The following is a 17,945-nucleotide window of genomic DNA, read 5'->3' on the forward strand; positions in this document are numbered from 1 at the left end:
ATATAACTCCACTGAAAATACTATGATAAATATAACTATGTCTCTAAATGACCCAGTAATGGCTTCTGTAGTCATAAATCACAGAGTACCAGTATGACCTCATTTAAAAGTCAATGGTCTACAGAAAATTTTGTCAGCGTCCCATTGAATAATCTTTGAAATTGGCAAATTTTCAATGGAGAAAAAAGGATGTCAAGTGAGTTCGCGAAGCAATTAACTTACTTTTTTTTAAGATTGCTGCTTTTATTTATCATTTGAGAGAGACAGAGACAGACAGAGACAGAGAATGAGCAGGGGAGGGGCATAGGGGGAGGAAGAGAGAGAATCCCAAGCAGACTCCACACTGTCAGCACAGAACCCGACATGCGGCTTGATCTCACAAACGGTGAGATCGTGACCTGAGCTGAGGTCAAGAGCTGGATGCTTCACCAATTGAGCCACCCAGGCGCCCCTTAGCTTACTTTTTATCATTTCATTCTTTTAGCCTTTCTCTAATTTGGCTTTCTGGTCCAACTCAAATCCCTGCCCTCTACTTCCTTGGAGCTGCTGATACAAGTTCTTTATTGGACTTCCACATTTCATAAACTTCATTGTATTGCTCATGTCTCTTTTTAAATAACTTCTTCTTTTGGAACAATTTTAGATTTACAGAAAAGTTGCAAAGATAATACGGACAGTCCCCATATACCCCTCACCCAGTTTCCCCTAATGTTTATTACTTATACGACCTGCTCAAATATAAGCAAACAAACAAACAGACAGAAAACAGAAAAAACCAACATTGATGCATTACTAAAACCTTTCAAATTCTTTCTTTATCAGTTCTGGATACAAGTTCCCTCTCAGATATGTGTTTTGCAAATATTTCCTCCCAGTCTGGAGTTTGCAGTTTTATTTCTGCTGTCAATGTCTTTTGAAGAGCAAAATTTTGACTACATTCAATGAGGTCAGTTTTTTTGTTTCTGTGTCTTGCTTTAAAAATATCTGTATTACCCAAGGTCATTAAAATTGGTTTGTCTTCTTCCAGAAATTCTATTGTGCTGAACACATAAATGGGGAAAAGAGAATGTTTCCAACAGCTGATGCTACCACGAAAGGACATGGTTTGAAAAAATAAAATAAATAATAAAATAAAATAAAATAAAATAAAATAAAGAACTCAGCCTTTACCATACAGCTTGCACAAAATTAAAAATGGAAGTTAATCATAGACTGAGATGTAAAACATAAATCTATGACTTCTCTATTGATGGTATAAAATTATTTGTGATAAGCTGGATACAAAATTATGGCAACTATTTTTTTATACTTTCTACAACAACAACCAAAAACCCTTCACTCTTTCATAACACCTCCATAGCAAATATTTACTCAGTGCCCATTTTGTACCAGATACTGGGAGGAGAGTGTTGGGGAAAAATAAGCAAAGTCTTTCTTCGTATGGAACTTCCAGTTTATGGGAGACAAACATTCATCAAAGCATCGAAGATAGGTATGGAAACTAAAAACATATCTGTCAAAATTACCTACGCCTCTGCCTTTTGACACAACAACCTCGGAAATTTATCCCAAAGATATACTGGCAGTAGCCTGAGCTTCCGCCTTCTATCATCTGGTCGAACCAATATTCCAGCAAGATATCAATTATAAAACCTGGACCAAAAAAAATAGTTTATTTGGAAGAATAAGAGGGTGACTAGAAGTGGCCAGACACTGGACACCATATAGAGATTTTTCTTATTATCTTTTATACCTGCTGAGTACCCCCTCTGTGCTCACTACTGTTTACTTCATCGGTCTCCTCTCTAGAAACAATTGTTTGATTTTTTTCCCTGCCTTTTGTTATACCAACAAAAATGCTGTACTAAATAGTTTTGTGTGTATATCATTTGATATTTTGTCCGAGCCTCTTTAAGGGAAAGTATTTAATGAATCACCATTAAGTGCAGTGTTAACAATCACTTTTTCATAGATGACATTTATCAGGTGGAAGGGATTCTAGCTTTGCCGAATTTGTTGAGAATTTTTACCAAGAATGAGGGTTCAATTTTATCAAGAGTTTTTTATGCATCCATTAAGAAAAATAGCCCTAAAAGGGTACTGGGAAAATTCTAATGTGAGCTCACAACTTGATAAAGACCCAGTTAAAATTTTTGATAATGAAATTATAGTCATATAAAAATGTTTTTGCTCTTAATAAAATGCACACTGACCTGTTGAGGGGTAAAGAAATTCAATGTATGTCAATCAGTAGTGTTAATTTTGTAGTAATAGCGGTATTGTTATTTTGAGATTATAATTTTATGAGAAAACAAATACGCACTTTGCTAATATCAGGAAAAACAAAGGTTTCCCAGGTAATATAAAATCCAGGAAGTAAGCAGGGTTGTTAGAGACGTATAGGCTAATAGGAACTCATCATGAATTGTTGGCAGTTAAAACGCGTGCTCAAAGGCATAAACGTAATGACAATCCAATCAACACTTCTTAACCCTTAGAGATCAGCGTCTCTCAATGACATTTTCCATTAGAAGGGATGAGGCATGTTCAAAGGAATGTCTGATTCCTTGTCAGAGGAAAGTGCAAGATAAGACTGGACGTTGTATTCTTTCAGAAACAAGGAAGCAATGAATGATTAATGGACTCATGTCAAAGAACCGAGGGAGAAAACACAGAGACTCTGACTCCCAGTGTCCAAAGCTGACACAGTATGAACATTAAAAGTGCCCCCCGTTGCTGATTGTGAGGGCAGTAGCTTCTTATTCAAAAAGAACATTGATCAAAGGAAAGAGCTAAGCATTTAACCTGTTCTTTTCCGTGTGAGGTATAAGCAGTGCAAACTGTTTTCTGGATAACCAAATTGTATATAAGGACAAATTTCTCTTTTATGGAAAAATGACAGGTAATAAACACAGAAGGAGTAATGGTTTTAGAAAGTGGCCACGTCGCAATTTCGAATGGCAAAATGTCCCTAAGCGGATACTTCATTGAATATGAAAACAATCAGCTAAAGCCAGTAGAGGAACTCTAATAATGGATTTCAAACTGACCTCGCCTCAAACTAATAATCTCAGAGTGGATCAACCAGATATCATGGACTCCATGAGCTAGAATAGGAACTGTCTCTGAGGTAGTCTTGCCTGCGTATTTGAAATATATTTTGAAAAATGCCACAAGGAAGCAATAGGTCAAGTCAACAGGACGCATGATTTGGTTTCTCTAACAACACAAACCACGATTTCTTAAAATAAAAAAAACAATGAAAGAAAACATTAAAAAACAAAACAAACGAACAAACTGAAACCTTAAGGGATTTTCCCAACCAGCTATTACATGTCAACCCGGTTTAGATCCTGACTCAAACTCTAAAAATACAACATGAAGCCAAGTGGAGGGCACTCCATGTGGACTGGGCATTCAATGTGCCTGTTGATTTCATCCAGCAATAATATGGTAGAAGTTATATATGTTACTTATCATTTGGAAATGCACAATGTGTAGTGTTTCCTGAATTTATAAATGGCAGCTTTAAAGTTCATGTCAGGATATGTACCCATGTAAATAATCATGAAACAACAGCAACAGAAATAAGTCTTTTGATTTTGCAAGTAGGGGCTTAGAAAAGGGACCATGAGAAAGGAATATTCCTGTGTCTCTCAAACTGAGATAAGCAGAATGCTAGTGTCCTAAAAAATGTTAAGGAAGACTGATTAGGATTTATTACAAAAGTAGGATCTGTGATCCAGTATGGGAAGTTCCGGCTAAAAAAAAAAAAATGAATTAAAAAAATGTAAGCGTTTATTTTTGAGAGAGAGAGAAAACACGAGCAGCGGAGGGGCAGAGAGAGGGAGACACAGAATCCGAAGCAGGCTCCGGGCTCCGAGCTGTCAGCCCAAGTGAGGCTCGAACTCAGGAACGGCGAGGTCATGACCTGAGCTGAAGTCCCGCGCTCAACCCACAGAGCCACCCAGGGGCCCCAAAATAATGAATTTTTTTTTTTCACAAAAGGACTTCACTGATTTTAATGTGCTACTATGCATGATCATTCTCTAAGGGTCTGTGGTGGTTTCCAAACGAATTTAACTCCGAAATTCCTTTCCCCTTTCAGAGCATTTGTTAGCATCTCATCGGACATTTGTGGTCGGTGCCACTCAACTTGGGAGGCATCAGTGCAGCGTCGTTTGCATTTCAGCGGCTGCCAAAAACGAAGCCCCAGGGGAATGATCCACCGTTTCATCGCTCCGCTGCTTGGCCCTGAAAACCTGAAGCCGGCTTCGGAGGCGGCTGATGCGAGAGAGGCCTGCGTGCGGACGCGGGCGGTGCCTGAGCTGGACAGCTCCAAACGGACAGAGACTGTCCCCGGGCTTTTGTAACTCACAGAAACTTTTTGGGACATTCACATTGGGTTTCCAGACATCTCCTGGTCTGCAAGGAGCCCAGAAGCCCTATGGGAAAGAACTGCACCACGTTTGGCAGATCGGGACATGTAAAGACAGGTTTTGGGGGGTTTTCTTTTATTGTCCGGAGAGGGAAGAAACATCACCAAGCAGAAGGCGGGAACCATGGCAGGAGAGCGGCCTCTCCTGGACAGCACGGATGGCGGATGTTTGCTGGACAGAAGCTCATGGAAAACTGTTCCAGAAGAGAGTTAGCCTATGGTTGGAAGCCTCGGTCAATACACACATATGAGTGATGGCAGTAGGGGGCAGAGGGGTTGAAATTCCAACAGCCACAGGTAGCTTCTCCTGCCAGATATGAGGCACTCACTTCTCTCCTGACATAGACACCCATTTGAACAGATAGGTCCTCAACTTAGGACCCCCAAAACACTGAAGCTAAGGAGATCTATGGAAGCCTCCTGAGGGTATTTAGAAAGGACTGGGTTTCTAGCATGAGCAAATAGAGACTCAGATGTCTCGAGACTGGGGAACTGTCACACACGCAGCTGGCTCTTGTCGTATTCGTAATTCCCGGAAAAGAGACATTCAGATTAGTCTCCGGCAGTACGATAGAAAAATTAATAATCAGCCATGTACCATTCACAACAGCTATAAAAATTTTAAGGTGACTTGAAACAGTTTTTTAATGCAAGTCTTTTGTTTTCAAGCAAATTTTAATATTCAGTTGAAATTCACTTAAAAACGCCTAATTAAATAGAGAGACGTTCCATTTCATTGCGCACAGAGCTATCATAAAAATTCCAGTTCTCCCCAACTTGATCCATTGTTCCAATAAAAACTTCAGTGGAGGATTTTGTGTAATTTAATAAGCTGAACAAATGGTCAAAATTAGCAAGACACTTCTGGAAGAGAAAAGGGGAAATGGGAAGTAGGGGGAGCTTGCCAATATGGTCAGTGTGAAAAGCTATCATCTTGTGGTTTAAATTTGCATTTCTCTGGTTACTAAAAAGGTTGAACAAGTATCCATATTTTTACTCTTTGTTTTTCTCCTATGAGACCTACAAATTATTTGCCCTTTTCTCAACTGGGTGATTTGCGCTCCCCTCTCCCCGATTCATAAAAATTCCTTTTAATATTCTGGATATTAATTATTTTCAGTGATCATTTGGTAAATATTTTCTACTAGCTTGTGGCTTGCCTCTCTCTCCTCATGGTATCTTTCAGTGCACATGTATCCCCTGATATAGCGGGATTATCTTTCCTTGTTGATATATATGGAATTGATTTTTGCTTATGACATAAGGTAAGAACATAATTTCATTTTTTCCCATACAGGTAACTAATTTTCCAGCATTATTAAAAATAACTTTTTAATATTTATTTTTGAGAGGGGGGCGGGGAGGGGCAGTGAGAGAGGGAGCCACAGAATCGGAAGCAGGCTCCAGGTACTGAGAAGTCAGCACAGAGCCCGAAGTAGGGCTCGAACTCACGGACCCCGAGATCATGACCTGAGCCGAAGCTGGACGCCCAACCGACTGAGCCACCCAGGCGCTCCTAATTTTCTAGGATTATTAATCCTAGAATCCTAGATGAAGTGTTTCTGATCTATTTCTGCCTCATTTCTGTGTGTAACTATCACAAAATGTAAAAAGTGTGGCTACTAAAAAATTTAAAATTACATATGCGGCCTCCATTATATTTCTATTTTACAGTGTCGATGCAAATAGTCACAGTAACTGCCTCTTTCTTTCCAAACCTTATACCCTTGATTTCTTTTCCTTGTTTATCGAGCTGACTGGGAGCCCAATGCCCACGTTGGACAGATGTAGTAATAGCAGAAAACCAGTTATGTTCCTGATTCTATGGGAACGTGTTTAATATTTCACCATTAAGTGAGATGTAGCTGCAATATAGTTTTATGTACTCTTTGTCATAGGGATAAAATTTCTCTTCTATTCCAGGAGTGTTTGCTTATTTTCTTTTAATTATTAATGGCTATTCAAATCTACCTAATGCTTTTTCTGCATCAATGTGATATATTTTATGAATTTGTTTTCTAGTGTTAAATTTACCTATTCTTCCTGAAATACTCTCCACTTGGTCAAAATATATTATTTTTAAAATATAGTATTGGTTTTTATTTGCTAAAATATTTAGAAGATTTTGGTATTCATGTTCCTCTGTGACTTTAGCCTGAAATTTTAAATGGTGGTTCCTGGATCTCACACACACACACACACACACACACACACACACACACACAGAGCATCCTAATTGTTTTACAAAATAGCTATTGGTTTATACTTATTCACATGTTTGCTATTTTCTTCGCTCCAAATTCTATTCTATACCTCTGACCTTCCTTTTGAGGTTGTTTTTTCTTCAATTTCATTCTGGAATTTGTTGTTTCTGCTTATCCTCAGCTCTGATCTAAATTTGAAAATTGGTTTCTTTATTTTATCCAGTATGTTTACATGTTACAAACCAGTATGTTTTCTTTACCATATTGCCAGAAGAAAATTCTTCATATTTATGTTTAAAGAAATTAATAAAATACTGATTTCCTAACAGAAACTTTATAAAATACTTGGGAGTATAGTCTAACCCATAAGAGATACATTTTGCTTGCCTCAGTTAATTTTCTTTAAATATTTAGTATTTGATCTCAAAATAAATACTGTGTGTGACATGAAGAAGTGTTAATGAAACAATGAGAAATAAAAATAGAGCAGTTACTTCTTACCGCTCCTGACGCTTCAAGTACCAAAGGCCCCATCTAAATTTTAGAAAATAATTTCTTTTAGTTTTGGCAATTTTCTTTCTTTCTTTCTTTCTTTCTTTCTTTCTTTCTTTCTTTCTTTCTTTTTCTTTACTCTTTTCTTCCTTCTTTCCTTCCTTTTTTTTCTCTTTCTCTTCTTTCTTCTTTCTTTCTTTCTTTCTTTCTTTCTTTCTTTCTTTCTTTCCTTAGATTCAGCCATGATTGCAATGATTCTGGGTCTAGAGATACTAACTGAATAAATCTTGGATACATTCGGGAATCTGTCTTTAAAGAAAAAAGTTCTCAGGGCTCCACTGTGAAGCAAAGTTTGGAAATTCCTCGAAACAGATTTCTTATTCAGAGACCCCACGATTACCCAGAGAGATGAAAATAGTTCAGTAGAATTTGAAATATAGTTATGCCCCGGTAGAAAAGCAGTTTTTAGCTCACATTTAGTAGCATTTAAAGGACTAAGAAATTTTGATTTTGGTTCAAGGCATGCCTTAATTAGCCAAATCTTATATCCTTCTTTGGCCAAACTGTCAAGAAAAATGTGGCATTTCTGCATTCCAGAAAATAAAAGCAGAGGTAAATAACAGCAGAAACACAGTAGAGGCACCATCAGGAGAAGGACGGTGTCTTCCTCCAATAGCCGGATCAGAGGACACCCTGGTCTAAACCAATGATTCACAAATCCCTCATTAAAAAACAGTCAGATCTAAGTTATAAAAGTTTCCCAGAAAATAAAGTATTTCTTTTCCTCTTTAAATTATTATGTCTTGGCCAGAAGCCCCGAATATTCTTGGAAGATCCATTACAAAATTTAAATATTGCACCAATAATTTTTAAACACTGTGAATTCTGTTAAGAATTTTTCACTAATCATATAAAAGAAAATGTGTGTATACATTTTACATAAAATACAGTCAGTAAGGTTTTGCTAAGCTGAACAATAGAATGTTAACAAAATGCAAACTGAGTAGGACTTGCATTGTGAGTTTTAATCATAGAGATCTTTCGGGGAATAAGAAAATTTTCCAGTTAAAGCTTGTCCATTTAAAAATGTGCATGTTGGGGGCGCCTAGCTCAGCAGATGAACATCTGACTCTTGATTTGGGCTTAGTTCATGATCTCACAGTCCATGAGATCGAGCCCTGAGCCAGGCTCCACTCTGGGCGTGGAACCTGCTTAAGATTCTCTCTCCCCCTCTCTCTGCCCCTCCCCTGCCCCTGCATGCTTTCTCTCTCTCTCAAACAAAACAAAACCAAAACAGAACAAAACAAAAACCCTTGCACTCTGTATTGGTTTAGTGTGTCTTCTCCATGTGGATGCAGATAATGTTTTCTAGTAGCTAATGGGTAGTTGTTGTGCTCTTATCCATAAAGGACTTCGAGAAAGTTATAGAAAGTGCATACAATGAGAACGTAGGACCCACTGGCTTTCTGAGACAGCAGCTGTTTGACTTTCTACAGTCCCCATAAGTCCAACAAAACAGAAAGAGTTGTTCCATTTTGTTCCAGAATCCATTTCATTAAATCCATACATACCCTTTAGAAATCTGTTTCTTAAAATGGCGTCAACCATGGAGATTTTTTTAGGGAAAAAGTAGGTTTTTCCTATTTGTACAACTTTTGGGTGCAGAAAGAGAAGAAGACATTGAGGGGAAAGGTAGAACAGATGTTTTATTTTCCACTTTGGCTTGGGAAATATTAATGAAAAGTCTTTCGATATTAGATGATAGAGCAAAAGGAGAAGAAAGCTTTGCACAGTTTATTTTGTATTCCTCCTGTGATTTTCTTTATAAAATATTGAAAAGTATCTACTTGAGAAAATACATAAATCACATATCTATACATCAAAATCAATAAACTTAGTGGTTATATAACAACCCTGTAACCAAGCATGGTATGTTTTTTTTGTAAGTCCCCATAAAGTCAGAAGTTTATAGACGGACCTATAGCAGCTGCCACTGAGAGATCACTGATAACATCACAGGGGAAACAAGAATAAATATCTTCTGAGTAAGGGCAGGAGGGGAACATTTTCCAAGGCAGGAAGTAGTCTATAGTTCTTTTTCAGTTTAGTAAAGTAGAGGTTTCCATATCCCCCCCTGCCAAATGCAAAAAGCATTTATGGGCATTTGAAAGCAGCACTCCTTTTCTTTCTTTCTTTCTTTCTTTCTTTCTTTCTTTCTTTCTTTCTTTCTTTCTTTCTTTTAGCGCAACACATTTTTAAAGGGCATTGCCAAAACCCAGGAGCATCAAAACAGTGGCACCTTGACTCCTAAGCATCATATACACACAATTAGGCAAAAGAATCACAAATAAAATGCCTAAAGCATTTGAAATGAAGTTTGGGTTGTATAACTTTATAACTTATTTTTTCATGTTTATTTATTTTTGAGAGAGAGAGAGAGTGAGCGGGGGAGGTACAGAGAGGGGGGGGAACAGAGGATCCAAAGCAGGCTCCACCCTGACAGCAGGGAACCTGATATTGGACTTGAACTCACGACCGGTGAGAACATGACCTGAGCCAGTCAGACGCTCAATTGACTGAGGCACCCAGGTGCCCCACTTTATCATTTATTTGTAAATAATACATGCTGATTGGAAGAAAAATGAGAATATACAGGTAAGTGAAATATGAAAATATTAATATTACCACTTAGATGCCATCAGTGTTGATATTTTGAAGTGTCTTCTTTTAGACATTTATATTCATTGACCAAATACTTGTATATCTAGATATATCTCTATCTATCTAACATCTATATATCTATCACAAAAACAAGAATGTATTAGATATCTTGTTTTATAGCCTGTTTTTTTCAACTTAAATATATATAACACACAGCCACTGTTTTCTTGAAATAAATACATAACTTCCTCATTATATGAAATCACTCTATGTTGTTGCATTTTATGGTATTGACATACCGAGAGAGAGATTATGTAGATAGATACAGAGCGTTTTTATATTTAATAGTAACTTGCATTTTACATAGGGGCAGATTTAGGGTTTGGTAGGAGAGTGCAGATGTATGTGTACTTAAGGTCAGGCAGTAGACCAGGAAATAGATATTGTAACGAAAAAATATATTATTTTATGTTAAATAAAGCTAGAATATCATTAAAAAGACTTCTCACCACAAATATTTCAATGCATGCGGCAAAGCTTTTGCATTAAAGTTAAAATAGTTAAGAGACAGAAGAGAAAAGCATTTGGTTTTTGAAACCAATTGTTTCTTTGCAGAATTTGAACTTTTATACACGGAGATATCTACATGACATATCTGTATCTATCGTCAAAAGCCACAAATAGCAATATTAAAATCAACAGGCCAGTCAAATAGTAATTAGTAGGAATTTTTTGTGTACAAGAATAGCTCTGGATGCTTTCAGACCCAAAACTGATAAGATGCTCAGTGGCATGGCATTCCGGGATGGCTTAAGTAAAAATGAGGAGGTCGCCCAGCCTTTACAATGACTGGTTGTTACCATGTGGGTTAAGAGATGGCAATGAGTTGGCTAAAAGCAATTATCTCATACTATTTTAGAAAGATGGCTTAAGTTTCTTCTGTGATTATCAGAAACATTTATAAGAAAGAGCCTAAATTAAGTTGTGCTGTTATTCATGAAATAAGCTAAATTTAGCTTTGCTTACCTGCCTTAAATGGTTTTGTTTCCTTGAGGGATTTTCAAGCCTGGTTTCCATTTTATGTTCTTTCAATTCACTCTATCTATCAGCTATCTATCTATCTATCTATCTATCTATCTATCTAATCTATCTTCTATCTTTATCTATATACCCATCCGCATGTATGCTCTAAATACCAACGTGGGGGCATTTAATTTGTTTCTATATTTCACCCGAGTCCCATCATGGATTCTTGGGGCATCCTCAAACATGGTGTCTGGATTCCAAAAGCAAGAATTCTAGGAGACTGAAATGTATAGAATTTGTACAACCTAGCCCCAGAAGTCTTGCCACGTCAGTTCTAAAGTTTTCTACTGTTCGATGCAGTCACAAAGTCTAACCTAGTTTCAAGGGAAGGTAAGAGATCTCCCTTCATGCTGGGCAAGTACTAGATCCCGGAATTTTTTTTGCAAATGATCTGTCATAGACATCTTTTCACTGTGTAGAGATTTAATGAAGGGTTTTCTTTTCCACGCTGAAAAATAGATAATAACTTCCTAGTTTTTCATAGTTTCTCTATTGTGTGGATGAGGCCGGAAATGAAACATTAATTCCTTCCCAATGTGTTTCTGAGACTTTTCATTTTGTGTAGAAAAGTGTTTTCATGATGAGAGAATTAAATCATTATTTGAAATTTAGAAACAAAAGTTAAAGGGAACCCGGATTTTTTTTTGTAGCTATTAGCTTTGTATAGATTTTAAGAGACCATGGGGCATTGTTTTTCAATCTTTTGCCTCGTTGTCTAGCTGAATGGCACACACTGATAGATACCAAATGTAATGTCAATACTTTTAAGTTTCTGAATCAGTTCTGTCGTTGATCAAGGGTTCTGCCATAATGCACGTGCAGCAGTGATAAGAGCTGTGAGCGTATTCCCCTAGGTTAATTACCTACACAGAAATTAACGCTGAATTCTTCATCAGTGAGAGCTTTATAGGTGAGCTTTTTTATCACTTGGAGTCCTGGGACAAAGGGTTGAGGTTACGAGGGCCAGAATTTCTGGCCAATGATAAGGCATGTCTTTTATGCCGAGGAAGAGCCTAGTACTTATGTGATGTGCCAGCCTGAATAGGCACCAGACCTCTGGAATGCCCTCTTACTCGTGACCCCTTCAAACAAGCCATTGTAAGTTGAAGCACCCCCCACTCTCCGGGCAGACAGCGAATAGCGACATTTTTCAAAAGCATCCAGATAGACACCTTGGTCGTATCTATTAGCTTTCTAAACAGACTGTCTTTAAATAGAGACGTGGTGTTTTTCAATAGCTCTTGCCTTATGCTCCTCCCAAATGAGTGGCTGAAGAAATGCCACTTCTCTGAAGTGAATTTCTTTCTTCGCGATGAAAACGTGACACTCCCTCTTCTGAAATATCTAACATTCTGACCCTCTACTGTTCCTCCACACTCTTCACACTCTACTCAGTATCATTGTCAAGAGAGAGAAGGGAATCCTTTTCTTAAACTGCCACTAACACTGACAACGGACTGTGCCGTCATTTATCTCCGCGAAAGAGAAGGAGACAAGGACTGAGTGTTGCTTTACTTCTTACAGAATTCTTACCTTGTCATAATTTTTACATGTCTAATGAGAACTCCTGTTCTATGAATATTCTATATTTTCTATGGAAATCTGCCACCTGTCAGTTTTCCTTGTCTTTTCATTTCATTTCTCTTCCTTTTAAGGGCATTGGTCATGCAATGTGCTAAGCTGAATCAAGGAAGCTGATGATTTCTCTAATGAAATGCCTGACGGCTTATGTGGCTTTTTGACATTCGATTGTTTCACTTTTTTCTTCATTTGTCCTTCATTATTCTCATATTTTTTCTCCTCTGAGTAATGACCAAATGACACTCATCCTATGGGATAGACTGCTTTCTAATTACATACGTGAAACATTCCAGTATCTGATGGGCTCTTTTTTTTTCCCCCTGAACATGACTTCGTTCTAATTTTGGAAACGCTATCTATGCAATCATGGTGCTAGAAAGGCAACATAATGAGATATGTTGAAAACACGGACAATTCCCTTATAATGGAGATGTAACTCAGGAATATTGGAAAAGATGCAGTCAGTAGAAATGTGCTAATAAATGTAATGAACATGAAAGTGCCTTATAAACTATCGAGGCTATGCAAATATCAGCTTGCATGTTGACAATAAAAATTAATAGTTTCAGTTAAGAAGCTCACTGGCAAAGGACACGTTTCCCGCAAGGGGACATATACGTATAAAATGAAAGGCATGCTAAAGAAACACGTCCTATCTTCTCACAATGTTTTCCACGAGAATGAAGCAACTATTTGCCTATAATTAGTGCTTTGAACAAGTGGGACACGATAAGGAACAGTCACAAAGTAATTTTTAAATTATTCTCGCTGGTCCTTTTCAACCTTCTTGATGGCGTCATAGGTCCATTTGCATTCCTGTTCACTCCTCGATAACAAATAGTTCTCCAGATTGAAGTCACAAAAGGTGTATCATTTCCGTAATAAAACCATAATAACAAAAACTCCAGATGTCAGCCTGGCTTCCTCCCCCAGACGTTGGCTTATCTTGCCTTTTGCTTGCTAGGCTGCGGTTGGTTCTTCCGGGATGCGGCGGAAAGGAGAGGTAAAACGCGCACGCGCACACACACACACACACACGCACACACACGCACCTTTACCTGATTGTATCGTGATGTGTTGTAACCGAATGCTTAAAGCTGGCTCCTTCTTAGAAATTTTCTGCTGGAAATATTCACCTGCACTTCCCGGGGTGTGAACACTGAATTTCCTCTGGCCGACTCTCCCTGGGTGTCTGGCGGCCTGCTACTCTCCTCCTTAGGGTCTGCAATTAGCAGTAGACAAGCTGGATCCTTGGACCCGCCATTGGTAGAAGAGCCCATCACCCTTGTTGTGTCATCTTCACTTTACAGTTACAGCTCAGTGTCTTGCCTTGGAATTTTCCGGAGCATGTTCAGATTTCGTTTCCTTGTGTCCACAAACTCTAGGAAATACTGGCCCCGTTCAAGGTCCCTTCCCCAGAGTTGAGCGAGAGAGGAAAGGGGAAATCACTGCTTTGCCCTGCATCACAGGAAGGGAGGGATCATCTCACAGCACTCAGATAACTCACCCAACAATTTTTGCCGGATCATACAGAAGGCCCACTCTTTTTAATGAGTCAGAAACTGAAAAAAAGGTAGGGAGCTGTGGACACAGAGTTAACACCTCAATGAAATGGGAGCTCCAGGGGGACAGTGTTCGAACAAAGCAGATATAAAGGGCCTTTTTTTGAGATCATTGGATTTTTGAACATGGTGTGGGTTTTAAGTGAGATAAAACTTACTGAAATGGAAAGTTAGAGAGTGACTGAAGGGAGATACAAAATACAATACGCAGTGTGATCTCACATCAGCTAAACATTGCATAAAAATAAAGAAGAAAAAGTATGCACGTATATAATATATATTAATGGGTTAACAGTGGTAATCTCTGTACAGTGGAAATATATTTTATTTTGTCATGTTTGCTCATCCTTATTTTCTAATTCTCAGTAGGGTCTATGAACAGCTTCTATAGTGCAACAATTTATGGAAGAAGGAAAGAAGGAAATAAAGTCTGTGTAACAAGACTCTTCTTTTCTGCTTTCTCCAACTTGGTAAATACCCACTTATGGTAACTTAGAGCCCAAAGTTTAAAATAAGAAAAGACCGGTGGGCTTCCCCTTTGCCCAAGTCTCCGTAACTGACCTATTCCTCATGTTGGATCGTGTTGGAGTGGAGTCCCACCTTGTAGCTTTGTTTCTTTCTTTCCTTTGTTTGCCAAAACGAAGGCAAACATATTTCCATTTTAACATCCTATCACATACCCCACTCATTTAGTGGACAACAAAGATCATTAGTGCTTTAGGCTTGAACGCCCAGAACACTCATTTACATCACACAGACCCGATAGGTGTAATCTCTGTTCTATCCTGCCCATTGCTAAAGCATTATTGCTTAGGTAGAGCTGGAGAATCGAACCATCCAGGGCTCTGCAGTGGGCAACAATGAGAGTGTCAATTGACAACATGAGACAGACGAGTGCCCTGCCCCCCACGTAAAAACAAACAAACAGGGGCGCCTGGGTGGCATCCAACTTCGGCTCAGGTCATGGTCTCACAGTCTGTGAGTTCGAGACCCGCGTCGGGCTCTGTGCTGACAGCTCAGAGCCTGGAGCCTGTTTCAGATTCTGTGTCTCCCTCTCTCTCTGCCCCTCCCCTATTCATGCTCTGTCTCTTTCTGTCTCAAAAATAAATAAACCTTAAAAAAAATTTAAAAACAAACAAACAAACAAGACAAACTATACTTTTCCCATTACAAGAATAAAATTCATATTTACTCTGGCTTGTGAAGTTCTGCCCTCCCTCTACGTGGCATGGTCTCACCCCAGATCTTCAATGGCTGCATTTTTTACACGATTCATGTTTCACCTGAAATGTCATGTCCTCAAAGCAGATTTTATGACATTCCTTCTCAATCACACTATCTCTATTTTCTTCCTATCACATCGGTACCTACAATCCCTTTGTCAATCGTTTGTGAACCAAGTGATTATTGTGGCTTTTATTCCTCATGACTCTTTCATGACCCTGGGAGACAGGGACCGGGGCTTTCTCCTGCTTTACAATGATTCCCTCGTATACGTACTACATTTGCCCCCTACCGGTTGCTTGAGAAATATGTGTTAAATGATTTAATCGGTGCTAGAGCTGCATGGTAATGATCATCAGTGAGCATGGCGTCCAGCTAAGAACTTCAGCTAAAGGTAGCTTGTTAAGAAACGGGCTACTGCAATATTTGAAGACACATCCAAGTTTAAAAATGAAAAAAAAATTAAAGCACAATACAATTACATGCTTTCCCCCCTCCCCTGGTATGTTGAAAAGATTAAAAATTGACAAACAGGTATTGTCAAGATTTTAATGGAAATGTGTGTGCTCGTGTTGTAGTGAAGAGGGTGTATATTGCTATCATCTTTCTGGTAAGAAAACCCAAAGCACGTAACAGGACGGAAAATGTTCAGCAATCACAATTCTAGGGCATCTTATGGAGAAGATGTCACAAGTGGGAGCTGACATAAACAGAAGGAGCTCCATGACCACTTCCACAATAGTGAAGACTTTACATGTAGTTATTCCGTCAGCAGGGAATCGGGTTAAGGGAAGTGCAGTACAGACATAAAATGGAATAGTATACAGCCATTGAAACGCTCATGCCATAGAATTAATGGTGGTGTGTTTTTTCTTTTTCCCCCCGGTGGGGGGATTTGAAGGGATTTTTCATTGCCTTCTCTGCGCATTCTCAAATGACTCAATATTTTGTATATAACATTCTGATTTTTTAAAACGAATAAAAGTTTCACAATAATCACCCCTCTGAACCTCTCAAAAGCTATCGTGTACGATACTGAGTGTAGTATTTTAACAGTTCAGGATAGTGCTCAATAATGTTTAAAACAATGACGAGCCTTACTTCACCGTTTCCTCAAATGTGGACGTAGCTTTAACCTTGAATTAATTGAATTTTGGAACTTAATCTGTGTCTATTCCATAAGGCTAATATGAATTTTATGTCTGGTATTCAGAGCTGTAGTTTCTTTTATTGTGCTTCTGGCAGTCTAAGCAATAATTATAGATATCTCTTGTAGAAACCTCTGAACTTCTGCCCGAATTTATAATACTATTCACGTTGATCTGCAATTCTTTTGAATAACTTTGTGCCATGATTAACTGGAATAAAAGATGAGTCATTGTATAACACAAACTACAAAAATGAGGCTATATCTTTTCAGGAACAAGTGGTCTCTCTTGCATTATGATTTCAGGATAGCTACTTAGCCTCTAGTCTCATATTTGATTTCAAAACAAGAATATTTAACATATCAAAAAAGGATTCTTCGCTCTTGTAAATGACTTCAGTACTGGCACAGCTGAATGAACACTGACATAGCAAGTATTGACCCTGAGACACCAAAAATCCACATTCAATAGTGAGTTTGGAACCAGCATGACTTGGAACTCTTTTTAAAGAACTATAAATAAATTAAAAAAAAAGTATCCAGTGTGAGTCACTGAGAAAATTTATACTTTAGTTTCCTCTCCTAAAATAAATATTTTTGGCCTTTTTGTCCAATTCCCCAAAATATGTGTAGACACGTTGTCTTGCTGTGATATGCCATGGTAGCTCATTCAAATGAACTTTACAGTTTTAATATAGTTCTCTTAACTACTAGATGATCTTGTTGATTTAGCCAGAGCCTTGTTTCTTCTAGTATCAGTGGGTCAGTCACCATATATTTTAACAGTGTGTTTTAACACTATTGGGTATAACCTACACTCATAAAAAAAAAAAAAAAAATCTACTGGTTCTTACATCCCTCTATCACGTCAAACCGGAAGAAGACATAAGAGCTAAACACTATCGTGAGACCCAGCCAGAAAAGTGTAATAGTTATCATCCATATTTGCCCCTGACCAAAGTGGAGTCATTTTAATTAACTTTCTACTCAGAAGGTCCATTGATGTCTCTCTCATTTTCTCCTTGTTTTAAAATTGAATCCCTATTTCCTTTTAGCTGTTTTCCGGGATTAGGTAACATTTCTTCAGCAATACCTTTACTTGGCCTTCATGCATCTTCAACTTTACCATCCAGTGTCATTGATCTCTTGGAAATGCCAAGGAGAATAATGAGCCTGTTCTCTCACTGCTCTCTGTCAGATAATTAATATACTCTTGAAGATGAAGTATAATGGTATTTTCTTACTCTAGTTTCCTGGAACGCTTTCCAAAATGGCTACCAGTCTGTAACAAGTTTCTTGTAGCTTTCTTCTAACCCAAAACATCCATCTCTCAAGCCTGAATCCCAGTAATTTGTTATCCACTTCTGTTTTAAGCATCCCTTTCCCAGTCTCCAACCTGAACTGTTGTTGGATCTCTCAGACACTTTTTACTTCTTCATCATGGATCCCTGCCATCATGGATTCTTCTCCATTATATCTTTCATACATTTTGCCTTGTTCCCATTTTTAAAGTTACTAGCTACATTTGTGCAGCGTTCTGGTCATAAAAA

Source organism: Panthera pardus, unplaced genomic scaffold (genome assembly GCF_024362965.1).
Source record: "Panthera pardus isolate Hobbes unplaced genomic scaffold, ASM2436296v1 HiC_scaffold_17, whole genome shotgun sequence".
Taxonomy (NCBI): domain Eukaryota; kingdom Metazoa; phylum Chordata; class Mammalia; order Carnivora; family Felidae; genus Panthera; species Panthera pardus.